The following is a 21,970-nucleotide window of genomic DNA, read 5'->3' as shown; positions in this document are numbered from 1 at the left end:
GCAAGAGGGGTCCGTGCGCAGCGACCCCTCTCATTCTCCAAGCTTCAGCGAAAGCCTGCATTCGCCCCATAGGACGCACACAGATTTCCCCTTCATTTTTGGAGGGGGAAAAGTGTGTCCTATAGGGCGAAAAATACAGTAAATAAATATAAATACTGAAAGTAGAAATTGTAGAAAGATTTGGACAGGTTTTTCTGAGCACTTGGGGTCAAAAGAAAGTAATATACAGCTGTTGTTGAGACAGTTCTGCTAGACAGAGCCAGGCAGAGGATGGTGACAGGTGGGTACCCCTCATAAATCCTGGCTACCGCCCCCCCCCATGCTACCAGCTGCTACCCTGCTGCTGGTAGACTGCCTCTAAACATGGAGGCTCTTCAGCCCACGGAACAGATGCCCAACCCCTGAGGCAGGGCGTCAGGATCATCAAGGGAGAAAAGGATCGGGCCCAGGGCCAGATTTAGGTTTGATGAGGCCCTCAGCTACTGAAGGTAACGGGGCCTTTTATATGCCCAGCTGTCCTTTGTCAACAACAAATTGACACTGTTTTTGTGTTGAATATATGCTATATGGTAATTTATGGACCTACAATACGATAATCTTTATTGTCATTGTCCCATACAGAACAACGAAATTGAAAAAAATCTACATCAGACATTCAAAAACCCACAAGCCTGCCATCCCAGCTATCCCAGCCTAGTTAGCCCCTAAAAACTCTGTTACCCCATGTAAGGGATTGATTAGCTGCTTGTGCGTAAAAACGTGCTCCCTCAGAGTTTGTGCGACCCCACAAACCTCCGTGTGTGACGGAGCTCCTCAGACATGTCTGCTCTAGTCACTAGTAGAGTCCGACAGTGGCTGTCTGCGGAAGCGTTTCCAGCAAAGGAGCTCCTTAACGGAAACGCGTCTCCTGGACTCACGGCGTGACAGTTTCCGGCGAGGTGTGGGTCTCACTATGGGAGACTCAGATACCTCCCCACTGTTCTCGCTGGAAGCGTCCCTGAGCCCTCCCTCCTGCTCGCATTCCCTCAGAGATCCACTCCTCCCCCTGCTGGTCCCTGCTTCAGCTGTTGAGTCTCTTTCTTCCTCCCTGAGCCCCTCCACCACCTGATGCTCCGATGGCAGTTCCCTGACATCCACCTCCCCTCCAGGGCCCCCCTCACCCCCTCCTATTTCCTCTCTCCTGGGAGGTGAAGGGCTAAAACCCCGAAAAGAATCTTCCTCATCTTCCGACGTCTCGAACAATTCCCTCCATCGATCGTCGTCCTGGCTCGCTGAATCCTCTTCCTCTTCAGAATCTGGGAACCCCTCCAACTCCTCTTCCTCGTCGGTGGTGGCAAAGTATTCCCTTCGGAACCTCGCTACAGGCTGAGGTTTACGTGGGAACCTCTGATGAAAAGTCTCTATTAAAACTTCGTCATTGACATCCTCTGCCCTAACCCAGGTGTTTTCCGACTCCGGTTCCCCTTCCCACATTACCAAATACTCTACTTGATCTCCCTTCCACCTGGAATCGAGGATCTCCGCTACATGGTAGCTGTGTTCCTTCTCCTCCATTGCTGGTCCCCTAGTGACCCTCCCTTCACTGTCTCCTCTATACGGTGACAGCAACGACCTGTGAAAAACTGGGTGCAGCTTCATGTGGTTCGGTAACCGGAGCCTGAAAGCCACTGGATTGACCTGCTGCATGACTTCAAACGGACCCAGCCTTTTGGGTCTTAATTTCTTACAACCTCCTTTGAACGGCAACCCTTGGGTTGACAGCCACACCTGGTCCCCCACCCTGATGCTTTCACCTTCCCTTCTGTTTTTGTCTGCCTGCCTCTTATATTCCTCCTTAGCCCTGTTTAAGTTGAGTTGGAGCTGGCGATGGATCGCTTCCATTTCTTCAACGAACTGTTCTGCAGCTGGAACGCTCCAGTTCTCCCCCTCCCCCCCTGGGAAGGCTCTGGGATGGCACCCGTGATTAGCCAAAAAGGGGCTCATCCCCGTGGACACGTTCTCTGCATTGTTGTAGGCAAATTCTGCCAACGCCAGCTTCTCCACCCAATCATTCTCTCTGTCATTAACATAACACCGCAAATATTGTTGGAGAACCCCATTTGCTCTTTCCGCCTGCCCGTTGGTTTCTGGATGACGGGCCGTTGAAAAATTAACCTCTACATGCAGTAAGCTCATGAGCTTCCTCCAGAACCTGGAAGTAAATTGTTTCCCTCGGTCTGAAACCACCCTCAAGGGGGCGCCATGCAACCGAAACACATTCTCTACAAACAATTTGGCTGTTTCTTCTGCTGTGACCGCATGTGAGCAGGCTATAAAGTGGGCCATTTTAGTTAACAGGTCTACTACAACCATGATGGCTGTTTTCCCTCTAGACCTTGGCAGATCAGTCATGAAATCTATTGCCACTGCTTCCCACGGTCTTTCAGGTGTGGGCAGTGGTTCTAATAAACCAGCCGGCGCCCGCCTCTCCCCCTTGGCTCTTTGGCATTGTTCACACCCTCTCACATACTCCCGCACATCTTCCCTGACCTTGGGCCACCAAAATTCCCTGGTAACCAGCCACATGGTCTTGTGTTGCCCAAAATGCCCTGCTGTGGGGCTATCGTGCAGCTGCTTGAGTACCTTCTCCCTCAATTCCCCTTCAGGTATATATAACGCTCCCTTATAATACAATGCCCCGTTTCTCTCCTCAAAACCACCGGATTTGTCTTCCTCCCTCCTGAGACCCCTGAGTTTGTCCTGGGCGTATGCATCATGCACCGTACCCTCTACCAATTCCCTTTGCCCCACCAAAGTCGCCCCACACACCCAGCGGTCCTCTGGAATGATATGGGTTTCTTCGGGTGCTCCCTCCCCCTCCAAATATTCAGGTTTGCGTGAGAGAGCGTCCGCCCTAACATTCTCTGGGCCTGGCACGTAACAAATCTCAAAGTTAAATTTGGAGAACTCCTGGGCCCATCTCAACTGCCTTTGGTTGAGCACTCGCGCAGTTCTCCAGTACTCTAGATTTTTATGGTCCGTGCACACTTGCACCTTATGTTGTGCACCAACTAGCAGATGCCTCCATCTCCGGAACGCCTCATGAATAGCAAGAAGTTCTCGGTCGTACACCGTGTAGTTCCTCTCGGATTTGTTCAGCTTTCGCGAAAAGAAGGCACACGGTCGCCACTCTGACTCCTCCTTCCCCGGCTGCAGAAGAAGCACCGCCCCTATGGCTCTGTCAGATGCGTCTGTTTCAACCCTTAGCTTCTTTCGTAAATCCACATGCAGAAGTTGTTCTTCAGAGGCGAAGGCCCTTTTCAGCTCCTCAAACGCTCGCTCCGCCTCCGCCGTCCATACAAACTTCTTTTTACTGCTGAGACAGTCAGTGATGGGCGCCGTCAGATGGGCGAAGTTGCGGATGAACTTACGATAAAAGTTTCCAAACCCTAGGAACCTCTGCACATCCTTCTTGGTTTTGGGTGTTTTCCATTCCAGCACTGCCTGTACCTTGCCGGGATCCATGGCCAATCCCTTGTCTGACAGGCGGTACCCCAGGAATTCCACCTCCTTGGTATGGAACCGACACTTCTCCAGTTTCACCCACAGCCTGTTGGCTTGCAGTCTGCTCAACACTTCTCTGACGTCTCTCACATGTTGCTCCTCATTCTCCGAATACACCAACACATCATCTAGGAAAGCAACGCAATTCTTGTAGAGCAAAGGGCCCAGTACGTGGTTCATAAAAGATTGAAAACACGCTGAGCCTGCTTGTAATCCAAATGGCATAACGAGGTATTCAAATGCCCCCAAAGGGGTAAACATGGTGGTTTTCCATTCATCCCCTTTCCTTATGCGTATCAGGTTGTACGCCCCCCTTAGATCCAGCTTTGTAAAAATCTTTCCCTTCCTCACCCTGGTCAAAATATCATCAATCCTGGGCATAGGGAAAGCCACTGGTTCAGTCACTGCATTTAACCTCCTAAAATCACATACAAGTCTCGGCTTGTCTGCGTTTTTTTTGTCCACAAAAAACACTGGGCTACCCCCTGCTGCTTTGGACTCTCTGATGAAGCCTCTCTTCAGGTTCTTGTCAATAAACCCTCGCAACTCCTGCATTTCTCTGTCTGACATTGCATACAACTTGCCCACGGGAAGCTGTGCTCCAGGGAGTAAATTGATCTGGCAATCAAAGGGCCTATGAGGTGGTAGTTGGTCAGCTTCCTTCTCGCTGAACACGTCGCTGAGATCTGCATACTGTGGTGGTACCTTCACCTTCTCCATTACTTCAGTCCCTGCTAGGGTGGCTTGGGCCCCTGCTGAACCCTTTTCCCCTTTGCAGTGTTCTAAGCAATGTGCTGAACCAAAGGACACCACTCTTTGATGCCAGCCAACCAGCGGATCATGTAGAGCTAGCCAGCTCATTCCCAAAATAATGGGAGCGCCTCCCAGGGTGGCCACATTAAACGCTATCAGTTCTGTGTGCCTGGCCACCCTCATTATCATTGGGACAGTCTGCAAGCTGACTCCTCCTCCCAACAACTCCCTGCCATCAATCGTGGTCACCTGCAGGGGGTTGCTTAAAGGGATAGTCTGTATCTGGTGTTCAGCAGCAAACTCCTTGCTCATAAAATTGCAGGAGCTGCCTGAGTCCAATAGCGCCTTTATTTTTAGGGGGTGCCCATTTTGCAGCTCTAGCGACACTTCAATCACTAGAGCAGGTCGAGGAGCTTCTGGCACGGGCACTTTCACTGCTCTTTGGCCTGGCTGCAGTGCCCCGATTGTGGCAACCAGGCGTTGGCTTTTACCTGCTCCGTTCCCCCCTGTTCTCCCCCCTCAACAGCTCCCACCATCCCTTGCCATTCCTTCCTCTGGGGGCAGACTCTGGCAAAGTGGCCTGGCTGTTGGCAGAGATAGCATTTCCGGGCGCCCTTTCCCTCCTTCTTAGCCCCCTCGCTGGTTTTTGAAAATGCGCGCGCGCGCGCTGTTCCAATTTCCATCGGCTCTGCCGGCGGGAAAGCTGGCTCAGGAATGTCTGGAATGCGGAACTCCTTCCAACGTTCCCCTCTCCCTTCCCGCCTCTCCAAGGCTCTTGCCTCCTGCCGCGCTCCTATGGTCAGCGCAGATTTGGTCAGCTGATCCATAGACCCCGCCCTGGGGCTCCGTGACAGCTCGTCTTTCACCGCCGAAGAAAGACCTTCTTCAAATAGCATCTGAATGGGTGGCGCCGATAAATCCCAACCCAGTCTGTGAATCAGCATGGTAAACTCAGTCCAGTACTCACGGACAGATCGACTTCCCTGCTTGCAAGCCATTAGCTGTCTGCGCACCACCCCTTCCTCAATATCGCTGGAAAACATGATATCCATTGCACGAAAGAACTTCATCGTGTCCTTTAGTACGTCATTGTGCGTTGCCATTAGGGGTCGAACCCAGTCTCTCGCCCCTTTCTCAAGATGCCCAATTACGAAAGCAACTCGCGATTCCTCATCAGGGAACTCATCGAACTGCACATTAATGGCATATTGCATCTCTGTCCTAAAGGCATGGTAATCCTTGGGGTCCCCCCCAAATTTCTGCACCAATCCTGGTACCTTTCTGGGGAACTGAGTGGCTCTCCCCTTCTTGTCAGCATCCTGAGCCCTTCTCTCCTCCAGCCTCGCCGTCTGCAGCGCCAGTTGGACCTCCAACGCTCGGTATCTATCTTCCAAGCTTGGACCAGCTCCAGCCCCCGCTCCTCCAGTTCCGGTTGGTTCGCTCATGATGCTTTCTCTTGCACAGGCAGCGTACAGAGACTGTCGGACTGCTGTAAGGGATTGATTAGCTGCTTGTGCGTAAAAACGTGCTCCCTCAGAGTTTGTGCGACCCCACAAACCTCCGTGTGTGACGGAGCTCCTCAGACATGTCTGCTCTAGTCACTAGTAGAGTCCGACAGTGGCTGTCTGCGGAAGCGTTTCCAGCAAAGGAGCTCCTTAACGGAAACGCGTCTCCTGGACTCACGGCGTGACAGTTTCCGGCGAGGTGTGGGTCTCACTATGGGAGACTCAGATACCTCCCCACTGTTCTCGCTGGAAGCGTCCCTGAGCCCTCCCTCCTGCTCGCATTCCCTCAGAGATCCACTCCTCCCCCTGCTGGTCCCTGCTTCAGCTGTTGAGTCTCTTTCTTCCTCCCTGAGCCCCTCCACCACCTGATGCTCCGATGGCAGTTCCCTGACACCCCATAATTGAATACAATGTTGTTGTTGTTTAGTCGCTTAGTCATGTCCGCCTCTTCGTGACCCCCTGGACCAGAGCATGCCAGGCACTCCTGTCTTCCACTGCCTCCCACAGTTTGGTCAAACTCATGCTGGTCTCTTCGAGAACACTGTCCCACCATCTCGTCCTCTGTCATCCCCTTGTGCCCTCCATCTTTCCCAACATCAGGGACTTTTCCAGGGATCTTCTCTTCTCATGAGGTGGCCAAAGTCTTGGAGCCTCAGCTTCAGGATCTGTCCTTCCAGTGAGCACTCAGGGCTGATTTCCTTCAGAATGGAGAGGTTTGATTAAAATGATTTTTTATTCATAACCAACTTAATCATGTGAAACACATTGGCATTTGGTGATAACAAAAGTTCCTTTAGAAACAGAACTTACAAAGACTCACAAACTTGCTATAACATGAAATAATAATTGTAGGTTTTATTTTATTTGTTGTTGGTTTTTGGAAATGTACACCCAGGTTTTTTTCACCTTTAAATTTTTTGCGGCTCCCCAAGAGAGTGAGGCCCTAAGCTATAGCCTGTTTAGCTTATACTATGGTTACCAGGCGTCCCTGTTTCCCGGGGACGCTCCCCAGATTTACAAATTTGTCCCCTGACAAAATCCATCCGCGGAATGTCCCTGGATTTCATTTAATGTCCCTGGATTTATATTTTAAGTGTTGTAGATTTATTACTAGGGAATGAGTGTTGCGTGATTGGTTCAACGGCACAAGACACATCATATGGGGACTTCCGGCGAGGGAAAATGGTGGGCGCCACAACAGTGAGCAGCTCCTGAAGCCAGCCAGAGCCAACTGCGCTACCAGGCTGGCTCCGGGCTGCTGAGGCTGCCGCTGCCGCCATCACTACCGAAGGGGAACCGGGGATGCCTGGTGTGTCAACTGAGGGAGCCACTGACACACACACCCCATGACCCGAATTGAGCCAGGAGCGAGAGCGCCTGGCCACCTGGCCGACTGCCCAGTGGCGCTCTGGGGCCAGGAAAACCCTGGAGCCGAAGCAGGGAGAAGAAAGAGAGGAGGAAAAGGAAGAGAGAGAAAGAGGGGAGCCCTGACCTTGTTGCGCTGCTGCCACCGCTGAGGAGAAAAGGTAGGAGAGCACCTGGAAGGTAAGGACACATGGCCGGGGCCCCGAGGAAGGCCATGCGACAGAGGAGACCACAATAGAGAAGATATTACTTCTTCTTTTTTAATAACCCCCCCTTTTTTTTAAATAAAAGTGTCCCCGGATTCATTGAAAAAAATATGGTAACCTTAGCTTGGTGCTGGAGGAGACTCTTGAGAGTCCCATGGCCTGCAAGAAGATCCAACCTCTCCATTCTTAGGGAAATCAGCCCTGAGTGCTCACTGGAAGGACAGATCCTGAAGCTGAGGCTCCAAGACTTTGGCCACCTCATGAGAAGAGAAGATTCCCTGGAAAAGACCCTGATGTTGGGAAAGATGGAGGGCACAAGGAGAAGGGGACGATGGAGGTTGAGATGGTGGGACAGTGTTCTCGAAGCTACCAGCATGAGTTTGAGCAAACTGCGGGAGGCAGTGGAAGACAGGAGGGCCTGGCATGCTCTGGTCCAGGGGGTCACGAAGAGGCGGACACGACTAAACGACTAAACAACAACAACAACCTTAGCTTATACGTAAATCTGGCACTGATCAGGTCCCTTGCCATAGCTGTCAACTTTCCCCTTTTCTTGCGAGACATCCTATTCGGAATAAGGGAATTTCCCTTTAAAAAGGGGAAACGTTGACAGCTATGCCCCTTGCCCCCTGAGAGTCTTGGCATCTGCGTGATGCTGCCAGCCTGCTTCTTCTGCCAGCAGTGATGGAGATACCTTGGACCCCTTTCCTGGCTCCCTTTTTTCTGCAATGCCCCGGCCGCCCCCAAGTCAGCGCTCTTGCATCGCCTCTCCAAGGCGCACTGAAGCACCCGGGCGTGTTGTGTGCGCGCGGGCGCGCGGGCGCGTCTCTCTCTGTGTGGAAAGTCCTTCTGAGCATTTCCTTCTTCTCACACGCAGCGGGGTGGAGAGCCACACCTCGTGCGCGGGGCTGGATTTCCCAAGGAAAGTTTCCATGCCAGTCTGAGCCAGGGAACTGGCTGGAGGCGAGAGAGAGGAAGGGGGTCGGAGGAGAAGGAGCCGCGCGCCCCAAGAAGGCCAGGTAAGGCTGGATCCCCTCTTTTGCTTTTGGAAACTTTCTTCTCAGTTTTACGCCTGATCCTCTGTGCGCGCTGGCGACTAGCGGGACAGATAACTGCGCTTCGGGTTCTGCTCTTTTGTAAAACGCCTCTGATCTCCTCTGTTACTTCAAAGGTTCCCAAATATGTCTCTGTATTCTTGTCCCTGTTTTCTTTTCTTTCCCCCCCAAAAAAGTAAGCCTAGGAGGAACTGGGACCCGTGCTTTTGTCACAAACAATCCGCCTTTTGTAAGAGGATCGCTTTTCGCGAAAGTGCAGGGAAACTCGCAAACTTAGGGCGGTGGAAGCCAACCCGGTCCTACTCGAGAGTAGACCTGGTGAAATCGTGGGGCCAGCCGTTCGTTTCAAGGGGTCTACTCTGAGTAGGGAAAACTTCGGCGTCGTGTGGCCCTTCCGTGTTTGTTTTACGAAATAAACCTTTCCATTTTCTTTCAAATCCGCTTTCGCTTCAGACCTTGGGAGATGGCGTGTCCTTCCCAAGCCTCTCCCAAGTTGGGATTTCTTTTTATTTTTTAGCCAAAGGAAACTCTGAGTCCCATTGATTCAGGGGGGGGGGGAAAATGGGTGTTAAAAAATCTCTCAGCGTCCTTTGCCTAGAGGATTTTGTTGTTTTTTTAAAAAGCTGGTTGGCTAAATCCTTTAGCAAAATTCTCATGTTCTCTCTCTCTTTTAATCCCATGACACATTTTAAAAAAGTTTTTTTTTAAAAAAAACTGAACCACCAACAGAAAGGAAAAAAAGAGGGGAAAGCCAGGAAGTCTCTGTCTGCCTCTTAATTCTTCCCCCGCCCCTTATTTCAAACATATTTCTGGATTTTCCACTGTCTGTTGTTGGCCGGTCATAATAATTTTTTTCGTCCATAAAGCAACATTAGATCCTTGACCTCCTTCCACACACACACACATACACACACACATACCTTTTCCTAGGGGGGGGGAATTACTCAGCCCAAGGCTCCTTCATGCTCCTAAAGAAAGCAAAGGCCTCTGCAAAAATGTGAATGCTTAAACCCTTTCCTAAAGTTGCCGCAACCCACAGCGGTTTTGTGTCACCTCTGGATTGTGGGGAGCAGGTGGGGCAGGTGGGTGGGAAGGTTGAAACCCCATAACTCAGCCAAGCGTGGGCTGAAAACATCATAATTTCTGCAAAACTGGCCCACTTCACGTTAGGCCCATACTCTTCATGTGGCTTTTGGGAAAGCGCCACAACTCTGCCGGTAAGCGGTTTTGGACTTTAGGGGGGGCTCAGGCAGCCTCAGCGCCCCTTTTCCCATCAGCTGTACCCCTGAGCTTTTGGGGAATGGGGGTTTGGAGAGGCCCTGCACCCCACAGCTTTCTACATCAGAATTTATAGCTCGCTCTTGAAACCCGGGGAGTTTAGCAAGATTCGAGGCCTCTCTCTGACAAAGGGAGCCAAAAATTATTTTTTTCTGTACTTTTTTTTAAAGAAACAGTAGCCACTTCACAAAGCTGCTTACAGGCTCTTACAAAACCTTGCGAAAAGATTTCCCTCCCTCCACTCTACCCATTTCTCCTCCTCCTCCCCCCCCCCCATTTCCTTTCTCTAGATTTGACTCATTCAAGTCAGAAGAAAGAAACAGGCTTGTTTTGTGCGGTTGCCTCTGTGTCTGAGAGAAAGACAAGGTCTTGTCAGATCTGATTCCTAGCTCTGAAGTCGGGCCACATTTTATAGCTCTCCTTCTTGCGAGATTATAATTGTTTCTGAAACTCTTTGTGGGAACAAGGTATTGATGTTTTTCCCCCCATAGGGAAACATACACACAGTTTTTGCAACATCCAACACATTGTTTCAAATTCACATCCCGAGTTTGGCTCAATGTGGAAGTCTGCAACTATCAATATTTCTTTTTAAAAAATATGTTTGTTTATTGCGGTTGTGGAACACCTTTTATCTCTAAAGTGGCATGCATGGTTCCACCCCTCTCATTTAAGCCCCACAACAACCCTCTGAGGTAGGTTAGTCTGAGGGAGGCAGGGATTGATCACACCCAGTGATCTCCGTGTGGCCAAGTGGGAGGATGTGAACCCTGCTCTCTCCTAGCCTGACACTCTAACCACTAGAGCACACTACCAATTTCATCTTTTAGATGGAAATCAACCATTGTGCTGTGCACATTTTTGTAGCACCCAAAACCTGTCCCATGCAATGTGTGTGGAGGTTTTTTTTTTGGGGGGGTGAATTCTTTGACTCTCTTCTTTACACCCACCCCACCAACGTCTGCACACCATCCCAAGTATATTTTAACAGTGCTATCCCCATGCAAGCTTTTTTGGGTGGGTAGGAAACCCCACTGAACTCCATTGCACTTCCCTCCTGAGTAAACAGGCCAAGAAGAGGCTGCGCTGTTGATTTGGGTGACGTTGCTGTTTTCTAACAGAGAGACGGTTTGCAGTAGGCAGATAAAAAGACTGTCTTTACGCCTAGATATAAAAAAACCCCACAAGATGTTGAGAGAAAGGGGAAAGGGAAGAGAAATTGGAGAGACATGAGTTCTTAAAAATGCAAAACTTTTCTCTTAGCTGCACAACTTTCTCAGCCAGCAGCTACAAAAAAAAAAAAAATCTGTTCAGTGTCCCAAAGAGGAAGGGGGGTTCCCTCTCCCTCCCCTCTGCAGGCACCCCAAATTACTGCATTCCTGAGCTGTTGGGGGGCCCTCCCTCAATATCCTCTCCACTGTGGCCACCGGGTTAAAAGACGTCTAGTACTTTAGTTTCATTTTCCCCAAGTGAACGAGCTGGTTTGGTAACAGTTTCCACCCCACCTGAGCAAAGTCCTCAGAGATTTCCTGTCTCCTCTATCTGCACCCCTCACCAAAAAAACCCCCACCCCATTCCGCTCCCCAACCCCCAGCCGCTTCTTCCTAGACCTTTCTTCTCTCCCACGCCCATGACGTGAGGTCAACTGGCTTGAAGGATTTCTCAACAGACAAGTCGGGGGCCTGTTAGGGCTTGGAGTGGGAATGACATGTGCTCTGGAGGCGGGAATATGACGGATCTCTCTGCCAGCGTTAGAAACTCAGATATATACTGTATGCTAATTGCCAAACGGCACCCTAAACCTCGGTTACAGTTGCCACAACGAAATGTCTAGGCACCCTTTTTATTTTGCAATGAAATTTATTATTATTTCTTTCATTTCTATACCTCTTTATTGGGACGCTGTGGCGCTAGGGATGATGTAGTCCCAAAAGATCTGGAGGGCAAGTTTGCCTAGGCCTGATTTAAGCCAATCATAATATGTGGCTAATGGGATGCGGGTGGCGCTGTGGGTTAAACCACAGAGCCTAGGACTTGCTGATCAGAAGGTCAGTGGTTCGAATCCCCGCGTTGCTCAGTCCCTGCTCCTGCCAACCTAGCAGTTCCAAAGCACATCAAGTTCAAGTAGATAAATAGGTACTGCTCCAGTGGGAAGGTGAATGGCATTTCCATGTGCTGCTCTGCTTCGCCAGAAGTGGCTTAGTCATGCTGGCCACATGACCCGGAAGCTGTACGCTGGCTCCCTCAGCCAGTAAAGCAAGATGAGTGCCGCGACCCCAGAGTCGGCCACGACTGGACCTAATGGTCAGGGGTCCCTTTACCTTTACCTTTAATATGTGGCTAAGGAATTGACTGGGGCTGTTCATAATCCATCTGCGAAATTCTGTTTCTTCGACTAGGCTCTTAAGCATCCTCTCTCAGTCCCCACTTCTAAACATCCTCCATATCCCAAGGCTTCCCGCTCTGGGAACCCCATCGACATCAATTTTTCCAACCCTCGCCTTTCCCCGCGGCTTCAAATCTTCTCTCCCTCAGGGTCTCGGCTGGTAATCTTCATCCCAACTGAACTGACAGCATTCCCTTCCCTCGCAGAGTCTGGACTGCAAACATTCCGTTGCTGCTCCTTATGTCCCTGAACAGTCGAATGTCTGAGTAGTATGGGCGTAGCCGGGGGGGGGCAGCTGCCCCCTCAAACAAGTAAATAAATAAAAATACTTAACGAACTGACCAATTGCGTCACAGATAGCACAGTTCTGCACCCCCTAACACAATAATAATTAATAATAATAATAATTTATTACTTATACCCCGCCCATCTGGCTGGGCTTCCCAGCCACTCTGGGCGGCTTCCAACAAAATATTAAAAAACAGTAATGCATCAGACATTAAAAGCCTCCCTAAACAGGGCTGCCTTCAGATGTCTTCTAAAAGTCTGTTAGTTGGTTTTCTCTTTGACATCTTGTGGGAGGGAGTTTCACAGGGTGGGTGCCACCACCGAGAAGGCCCTCTGCCTTTTTCCCTGTAACTTGGCTTCTCATAGCAAGGGAACCGCCAGAAGGCCCTCGGCGCTGGACCTCAGTGTCCGGGCAGAATGATGGGGGTGGAGATGCTCCTTCAGGTATACTGGACCGAAACTGTTTAGGGCTTTTAAAGTCAGCACCAACACTTTGAATTGTGCTCGGAAACGTACTGGGAGCCAATGTAGGTCTTTCAGGACCAGTGTTATATGGTCTCGGCGGCTGCTCCCAGTCACCAGTCTAGCTGCCGCATTCTGGATTAGCTGTAGTTTCCTGCAGCCCTAAAATAAATCCTGCCTACGCATTCAAGAGCCCCTTCGCCTTGCAGAGTGTTTTGTGCTGTGCTTCAGGGCCTTGTATTGCTCAGTTGTATCTTACAGCTGCCCCATAGGAGGTGGTCAGTATTATAGACCCCCAGATCTGAGGCAGGAGGAGTGAAGAAGACAGAGTGAGGTGCACAAGGGCAGCTGAGCGATTGGACGGCAGAGGCGAGATCCAAATTGGCGCAAACAGGGGGCTTGCCAGCAGGACTTGCAGGAAGGAACTAGGGATCTTGGTAGACCACAAGCTTAGCGTGAACTGACGGTGTGATGCAGCAGCAAAAATAGCTCATGCAATTCTAGACTCTATAAACATAAGTGTAGAGTCCAGATCAAGGGAGGAACTAGTATGTGGGTAGGCAAACTAAGGCTCAGGGGCCGGATCCGGCCCAATCGCCTTCTCAATCCTGCCCGCGGACGGTCCAGGAATCAGCGTGTTTTTACATGAGTAGAATGTTTACTTTTATTTAAAATGTATCTCTGGGTTATTTGTGGGGCATAGGAATTCGTTCATTTCCCCCCTTCAAAATATAGTCTGTCCCCCCACAAGGTCTGAGGGACAGTGGACCGGCCCCCTGAGTTTGCTGACCACTGAACTAGTACCACACTTGGCCAGACCCTTGGGGTCCCTTCTAGCCAGACAAGTCTATGATTTTGTGACTATCCGCCTCGTCGCTTAGACCACGATCCGAACCCTGCCTTCCTGCGAGTAAGCCCCATTGCACCTGCCAAGACTTTGAATTGGGACTGGGATAGCTCCATCTGTAAAGCATGAGACTCTCAATCTCAGGTTTGTGGCTTCAAGCCTCACTTTAGTCAAAAAAAAAATTTAAAAAATTTATTTCTATACCGCCCTGTGACTGAAGGAAATTCTGCATTTCAAGGGGTTGGAGTAGATGACCCTTACAGTCCCTTCCAATTCTCTTGAGTCGTATGTCTACGGAAGCAGAGCAGAACCACAAATCGGTAGCCTTTTCCTCTGTGAATTTGCCTGGTGGTTGCTCTTTTAAAGCCGTTCCAGTTGCTTCTTGTGGCAGGGAGTTCCACAGTTTGACTATGCCACTTTTCCTCCAAGGAGCTCTCGAAGGCGTAGGCGGATTTTGGAGGTGGTTTTGCGCATGGCTTGTCCTCAGCGTGACCCTGTGAGGTAGGTCAGGCCGTGACTGGCCCCGGAGCTTCATGGCTGAAGGAGATAGATAAATAAAACTTTATTTGCATTAGCCAATGGCCATAGCAACAGTAAAATATTACAGTATACGCAGAAAATGAAATTTGATATAAAAGCACAATTTAAGGTCCTGAATCAGCAGTCAGTTTCTTGTTGTTTAGTCGTTTAGTCGTGTCCGCCTCTTCGTGACCCCCTGGACCAGAGCACGCCAGGCACTCCTGTCTTCCGCTGCCTCCCGCAGTTTGGTCAAACTCATGTTGGTAGCTTTGAGAACACTGTCCCACCATCTCGTCCTCTGTCGTCCCCTTCTCCTTGTGCCCTCCATCTTTCCCAACATCAGGGTCTTTTCCAGGGAGTCTTCTCTTCTCATGAGGTGGCCAAAGTCTTGGAGCCTCAGCTTCACGATCTGTCCTTCCAGTGAGCATTCAGGGCTGATTTCCTTCAGGATGGATAGGTTTGATCTTCTTGCAGCCCATGGGACTCTCAAGAGTCTCCTCCAGCACCAGAATTCAAAAGCATCAATTCTTCGGCGATCAGCCTTCTTTATGGTCCAGCTCTCACTTCCATACATCACTACTGGGAAAACCAGAGCTTTAACTATACGGACCTTAGTTGGCAAGGTGGTGTCTCTGCTTTTTAAGATGCTGTCTAGGTTTGTCATTGCTTTTCTCCCAAAGCAGTCAGTTAGTGGCCCTTATTCTGATCGCCCCTGCTATGAACCTAGCAACCTGTGCTGTTATCTGCTCATTTTGATTTGATAGAAGGAAGCACATTGTGGCAGTGGCTGAGCGCCTGGGATGCTTAGTACGAGTGGGGTGATGATCTCGTTCCTCAGCTCTTTGTAGAGAGTACAGGAGAGGAGGACGTGTGCCGCTGTTTCGGTGCTGCCATCTCCACAGGGGCAAAGGCGTTTCTCAGGCAAGATCTTTTGGAATCGACCCTCAAGTACCGCAGATGGCAAAACATCCAGTCTTGCAAGTGTAAAAGTGCGTCTGTATTTTGGGATAATAAGTTTATGCAGATATGGGGCCAGAGAATCAAAATGGAGAGGTGGGAAATGAACATACCAAGGGCAGAATTTTCTTATACAGTGGTACCACAGAATAAGTACTCACCGTATTTTTCGCTCTACAAGACACACCAGACCATAAGACGCATCTAGTTTTTGGAGGAGGAAAGCAATAAAAAATAATATTCTGAATCTCAGAAGCCAGAACAGCAAGAGGGATCGCTGCGCAGTGAAAGCAGCAATCCCTCTTGCTTTTCTGGCTTCTGGGATAGCTGTGCAGCCTGCATTCGCTCCATAAGATGCACACAGATTTCCCCTTACTTTTCGGGAGGGAAAAAGTGAGTCTTATAGAGCAAAAAATACGGTAATTTGTTCCGGGAGTCTGTTCTTAACCTGAAGCACCACTTTAGCTAATGGGGCCTCCTGCTGCCGCCGGAGCATGATTTGTGTTCTCATCCTGAAGCAAAGTTCTTAACCCGAGGTACTATTTCTGGGTTAGCGGAGTCTGTAACCTGAAGCGTCTGTAATCTGAAGCGTATGTAACTGGAGGTACCAATGTTGTGGCCTGGTTGTTCTGGTGCTCGATATCTTTTAGACGTTGACCAATTAGACTGTTTGCTTTAGTGAGGCCCATGGCTGAAGGAGGATTTGAACCCAGAACACCAGCCGCTACGTCAGGGATAGGGATAGGAAAGGCAAGCCTTTCAATGAAAGCCTGGCTTAGTATTGCCGTCAGAGTTACTAGACCTCCCTTTGCTGCTAGAAGGAAGCGCTCTCTCTCTCTCTCTCTCTCTCTCTCTCTCCTCTCTGCCTCACTCAAGGCCCTTTTCCTTCCTAGCCTGTACCTCCCCCCCCCCCGCCCCCCTGCGATGAAGGCTCCCTTTGTCTGGAGCATGCAAGGCAACAAGGCGGATGTCTTAGCTGAGATGCCTCTGCAGACGCTGCCTCTGACTCACCCCCCCCCCTTGGGAAGGGTTAATTGCATCAGGACTTTTCTGCCGAGATCTCTGCATTGCAGATTCGTGCAAACTTGAAAATCAAAACGCATGCATGGTTGGCCCTCCTTTGTTCGGCGGGTTAGGCTGGGCAGCCGGGGACACACTGACGAAGCTGGCTGCTGAGGGATTCCGGGCAAAGTGAAAGGAAGCGCTTCTCCGCGCAGCACAAGAGTTAAACTGTGGAACTCACTGCCACAGGAGCAGGCCCAGACGGGGGGAGGGGGGCCATATGGGCCACTTGGCCCGGGCCTCCGATTCCAAAGGGGGCCTCGGTCAGCATATTCACAATCGCAGGGGGTGCACGGGGGCGAACGCGGAGGCGCAGAGGCGATGGTGGGCGGATTCCCTGTAAGTACTTAAAATAATCCCTTTCCCTATGTGTTTTTAAAAAGCACTATTGTATATCTATATTTTCCATTTTGTCTTTATATGCAGACACAGTTCAAGCCTTGAAATAAAATTATTCATCAGCATAACTTTTGTGAAAATTATTTATATACTTATTTATAAGACTTCAGTTATCCCCAGGGTAAAAAAAGGGGGGGGGCACATCATCTACCTGGCCTTGGCCTCTGCCTGGCTCTGCAAGGCCCTGCACAGGAGGCGGTGATGGGCAGTTTTAAAGAAGGACTGGACAAATTTGGAATGGTTTACCTCTTAATTTACACCCTTAATCTACAGTTTCCAAAATTTTGGGGGTGCTATAAATGTGCTTTCAAGGCATGGAATGGATGTGGATTATTAGCCACTGACAGATCATCTTCCCCTGTGAATTGGCCCACACTTATTGTTTAGCCGGGGCTCCTGCCTTGCAGGCGGTTGACTAGATGACCGCTGGGTTCCCTTCCAACTCATTTTGACAGCTAGCATCCAGGGCAACTCTCCCCACCTGGTGATCCCTTAGCCCCTGGGAAGCAGAAGAAGTACCATGTCCTTCGGCCACGGCGACAGAGCAAAGCGACCGTGGCCAGTAGCCATCGATCGCTTTGCCCTCCTCCGTGGCTTCGTCTCGACCTAATAATAATAATAATAATAATAATAATAATAATTTATTATTTATACCCCGCCCATCTGGCTGGGCTTCCCCAGCCACTCTGGGCGGCTTCCAAAAAAATATTAAAATACTGTAATAAATCAAACATTAAAAGCCTCCCTAAACAGGGCTGCCTCAGATGTCTTCTAAAAGTCTGGTCGTTATTTTTCTCTTTGACATCTGGTGGGAGGGCGTTTCACAGGGCGGGCGCCACCACTGAGAAGGCCCTCTGCATGGTTCCCTGTAACTTGGCTTCTCGCAGCGAGGGAACCACCAGAAGGCCCTCGGAGCTGGACCTAAGTGTCCGGGCAGAACGATGGGGGTGGAGACGCTCCTTCAGGTATACTGGACCGAGGCCATTTAGGGCTTTAAAGGTCAGCAACAACACTTTGAATTGTGCTCGGAAACGTACTGGGAGCCAATGCAGATCTCTCAGGACCGGTTATGTGGTCTCGGCGGCCGCCCCCAGTCACCAGTCTAGCTGCCGCATTCTGGATTAGCTGTAATTTCCGGGTCACCTTCAAAGGTAGCCCCACGTAGAGCACACTGCAGTAGTCCAAGCAGGAGATAACCAGAGCATGCACCACTCTGGCAAGACAGTCTGTGGGCAGGGAGGGTCTCATCCTGCGTACCAGATGGAGCTGGTAAACAGCTGCCCTGGACACAGAATTGACCTGTGCCTCCATGGACAGCTGTGAGTCCAAAATGACTCCCAGGCTGCACACCTGGTCCTTCAGGGGCACAGTTACCCCATTCAGGACCAGGGAATCCCCCACACCTGCCTGCCTCCTGTCCCCCAAGAACAGAACTTCTGTCTTGTCAGGATTCAACCTCAATCTGTTAGCCACCATCCATCCTCCAACTGCCTCCAGACACTCACACAGGACCTTCACCGCCTTCACTGGTTCTGATTTAAAAGAGAGGTAGAGCTGGGTATCATCCGCATACTGATGGACACCCAGCCCAAACCCCCTGATGATCTCTCCCAGCGGCTGCATGTAGATGTTGAAAAGCTTTCCAAGCCGTCCACACGAGGCCACGGGAGAGAGAGGTGGGCGGGAGCAGGGGGCGGCAAGGCGTGTGAGCTGCAGCGAGGCACCTTGTGACCAGACCGCAGATGCCATGTGTGACCAACAGAACCCAAAATAACCTCTTTGCAGAAGTGCCTGGGGTCTGGGCGGAAAACCCGGCTTTCGGTCAGTGCTGTCACTGGAATCTTAAAACCTCGGTCAGGCGCCCACCATCTGCGGCTAGTAGCTCTTGAGATCTCATCCTCCCCAGACAAAGATTAATTCTGCAGTGGGAAGAATCACTGTGTATATCTGTTTTCCCTTAAGGCAGCGGTTCTCAACCTGTGGGTCCCCAGATGTTGTTGGACTACAACTCCCATCACCCCTAGCTAGCAAGGCCAGAGCTCAGGGATGATAGGAGTTGTAGTCCAACAACTTCTGGGGACCCTTGGTTGAGAACCGCTGCAAGGTCTGTCTGTCTACCTACCTACCTAAAGGCAAAGGTAAAGGGACCCCTGGCCATTAGGTCCAGTCGTGACCGACTCTGGGGTTGCAGCACTCATCTCGCTTTACTGGCCAAGGGAGCCGGTGTACAGCTTCCGGGTCATGTGGCCAGCAGGACTAAGCCGCTTCTGGCGAACCAGAGCAGCGCACGGAAACGCCGTTTACCTTCCCACCAGAGCGGTACCTATTTATCTACTTGCACTTTGATGTGCTTTTGAACTGCTAGGTTGGCAGGAGCTGGGACTGAGCAACGGGAACTCACCCCGTCGCGGGGATTCGAACCACCAACCTTCTGATCGGCAAGTCCTAGGTTCTGTGGTTTAACCCACAGCGCCACCCACGTCCCACCTACCTACCTACCTATCATCTATCTATCTATACCTACCTATCAACTATCTATCTATCTATCTATCTATCTATCTATCTATCTATCATCCATCTATTCATCTATCTATCTATCTATCTATCTATCTATCTAATCTATCATCATCTCTTGGTATTGATAAAGAGGAAATGGCTGCGATTTGGAAATTCACCAGAGTTTGGGGAGAAGAGATTGTGTGTTTGTATTTGTCCTCCTGGTGGTATATTGGGGCGGTTATATGTAGTTCTGCTCTCAACCTTCTTTGCACTTGCAAAAGTTTCCAGGTGGACAGACTGCTTCGTTTCCACTTGGTATCTGTCTCATTTGCTTGCTGCTTAAAATCCGATTGTTTTTCACCCCTCAAATGTCCCGGTTTATCTTGCGTCTAAATTTTGTTGCGCCACACACACAGGCACACAGTTACATGTCCGTAAGAACATCAGGAGAGCCCTACAGCTGGATTAGGCCAAAGGAGGCCCATCCATTCCCGCGTTCTGGTCTCACCATGGCCAAATACCCCGAAGAGCCTGGAGGACTAGATAGACTGCCTCTAGAGCTGGAGGTTCCATATGAACCTCAGGAGAGCCTTGCTTCTGGATCAGACCAATGGACCAGCAAGTCCCAACATCCTCTCATCCCAGGGTCCACCCAGGTGCTTGTGGGAAATCCTTTTGCAGGATCTGATCACACAAGCACTCTCCCCTCCTGCCATTTCCAGTCCTCTCCCGCTCCACAAATTTGCCAATTCCTCTTTTATAGCCGTCCAAGTTGGTGGCGATCAGGGTCTCCTGTGGCAAGGAGTTCCACTGTCCCACTCTGCAGGAAGAAGGACGTTTACTCTCTCTCTCCTGAATCTTCCCAAATTTGGCTTCATTCAGTGTCATCTGAAAGGAGGGGCATTGCTAACTGAAGTCTGTTGGTGTCCTGCAAAAGGAGTGAATTTGGAGATCTGCAGAGAACACACACACATCTACAGCATTGCTAGTAATAATAATAATAATAATAATAATAATAATAATAATAATAATTTTATTATTTATACCCCGCCCTTCTGGGTGGGTTTCCCCAGCCACTCTGGGTGGCTTCCAACAAAGTATTAAAATACAGTGGTCTGTTAAACATTAAAAGATTCCCTAAACAGGGCTGCCTTCGGATGTCTTCTAAAAGTCTGGTAGTTGTTGTTCTCTTTGACATCTGCTGGGAGGGCGTTCCACAGGGCGGGCGCCACCACCGAGAAGGCCCTCTGCCTGGTTCCCTCTAACTTCGCTTCTCACAGAGAGGGAACCGCCAGAAGGCCCTCGGTGCTGGACCTCCGTGTCTGGGCAGAACGATGGGGGTGGAGACGCTCCTTCAGGTATACTGGACCAAGGCTGTTAGGGCTTTAAAGGTCAGGACCAACACTTTGAATTGCGCTTGGAAACGTACTGGGAGCCAATGTAGGTCTTTCAAGACTGGTGTTATGTGGTCTCGGTGGCCACTCCCAGTCACCAGTCTAGCTGCCGCGTTCTGGATTAGTTGTAGTTTTTGGGTCACCTTCAAAGGTAGCCCCACGTAGAGCGCATTGCAGTAGTCCAAACGAGAGATAACCAGAGCCTGCACCACTCTGGCAAGACAGTCTGCGGGCAGGTAGGGTCTCAGCCTGCGTACCAGATGGAGCTGGTAAACAGCTGCCCTGGACACAGAATTGACCTGTGCCTCCATGGACAGCTGTGAGTCTAACCATTACAGAAGAGGCTAGAGGAGTTTCTGGGAGAAGTAGAAGGCATCTCATGATATCCGGTCAAAGAAACCAGAGCTCCAGACAGCTCTGGACTCAAGCCGACTGACCCTCTACTTGATGACCGGCTTTGGGCAGCTTCAGAACAGGGCCACAGCAGAACCGCCCCCTCCCAGACCTTCACAAACCCTTTCCGATCAAGGAGTTGCTGTTTACACATCAACCCCATCCTGGCAAGCAATGGGTGGAAACTCCAAAAAGCCCAGTGAGATGTTGCTGCTACCCAAACTCCCAAGGAAATAATAATAATAATAATAATAATAATAATAATAATTATTATTATTATTATTATTATTATTATTATTATTATTATTATTATTATTTATATCCCGCCCTTCCAGGTTCAAAAACCAGGCTCAGGGCGCCTAACAACAAATTTAAAACACTTAATTATAAAAACAGCATAAAATACAGTATAAAAACATAAATGACAATAAAAAAATCAAAAATCAATTAGATAATCCCCAGGGCTAGCTGGCTAAATTAGTCCTATTTGGGCCAGCGAGGAGACCAGGGGAGAATTAGCTGTGGGATCCCAGAGCGGGTAATCTTCATAAAATGGGGAGGGGGAGGGAAGGAAGGGGAATAAAAGATCAGGCTAAGTTCAAATTGAAAGCCAGGCAGAATAGCTCTGTCTTACAGGCCCTGTGGAAGGAAGGGCCCTGGTCTCATGGGACAGAGCATTCCACCAGGTCAGAGCCACCACTGAGAAGGCCCTGGCCCTGGTGGAGGATAGTCTGACTTCCTTAGGGCCCGGGACCTCTAAGCTATGGTTATTCATGGACCTTAAGGTCCTCTGCGGGGCAGACCAGGAGAGGCAGTCCCGTAGATACGAGAGCCCTAAGATATCCTCTCCGTGCAGGATTAAAGGAACCCAGGAGGAGACCCTCTGGATCAGACCCAAAGGCCAGCTTCTTCTTCCCCACGGCACCCCGCCAGATGTACCCAGGGAAGCCGACGGGCAGGGCGCCTTTGCCGTTAACCTGTGGAACTCACTGCCACAGGAGGAGGTGACCACCGCTGACCTGGCCGGCATTAAAAAAGGATTGGACAAATTCATGGTGG

The 21,970-nt window shown here is 50.2% G+C and overlaps 2 protein-coding genes across 3 annotated transcripts in view; both read left to right on the top strand.

Moving 5' to 3' along the window:
• The window catches only part of HORMAD1 (HORMA domain containing 1), a 578,262-nt gene that overhangs the window by 218,270 nt on the left and 338,022 nt on the right, over nt 1–21,970 (top strand). The gene's annotated exons all lie outside the window — the stretch shown is intronic.
• Nucleotides 8,150–21,970, top strand: part of CDC42SE1 (CDC42 small effector 1) — a 44,434-nt gene continuing 30,613 nt past the window's right edge. Inside the window, exon 1 of one of the 2 annotated variants that reach the window (XM_083477477.1) lies at nt 8,150–8,391. The gene's annotated coding sequence lies outside the window, so the exon portion shown is untranslated. The remainder of the gene's footprint in view (nt 8,392–21,970) is intronic. The other variant, XM_083477476.1, reaches the window with a different exon arrangement.

Source organism: Podarcis liolepis (genome assembly GCF_965112155.1).
Source record: "Podarcis liolepis genome assembly, chromosome: 15".
Taxonomy (NCBI): Eukaryota; Metazoa; Chordata; class Lepidosauria; order Squamata; family Lacertidae; genus Podarcis; species Podarcis liolepis.
Note: the sequence above shows the minus strand (reverse complement) of the source record. Positions and strands in the feature narration are given on the sequence as shown.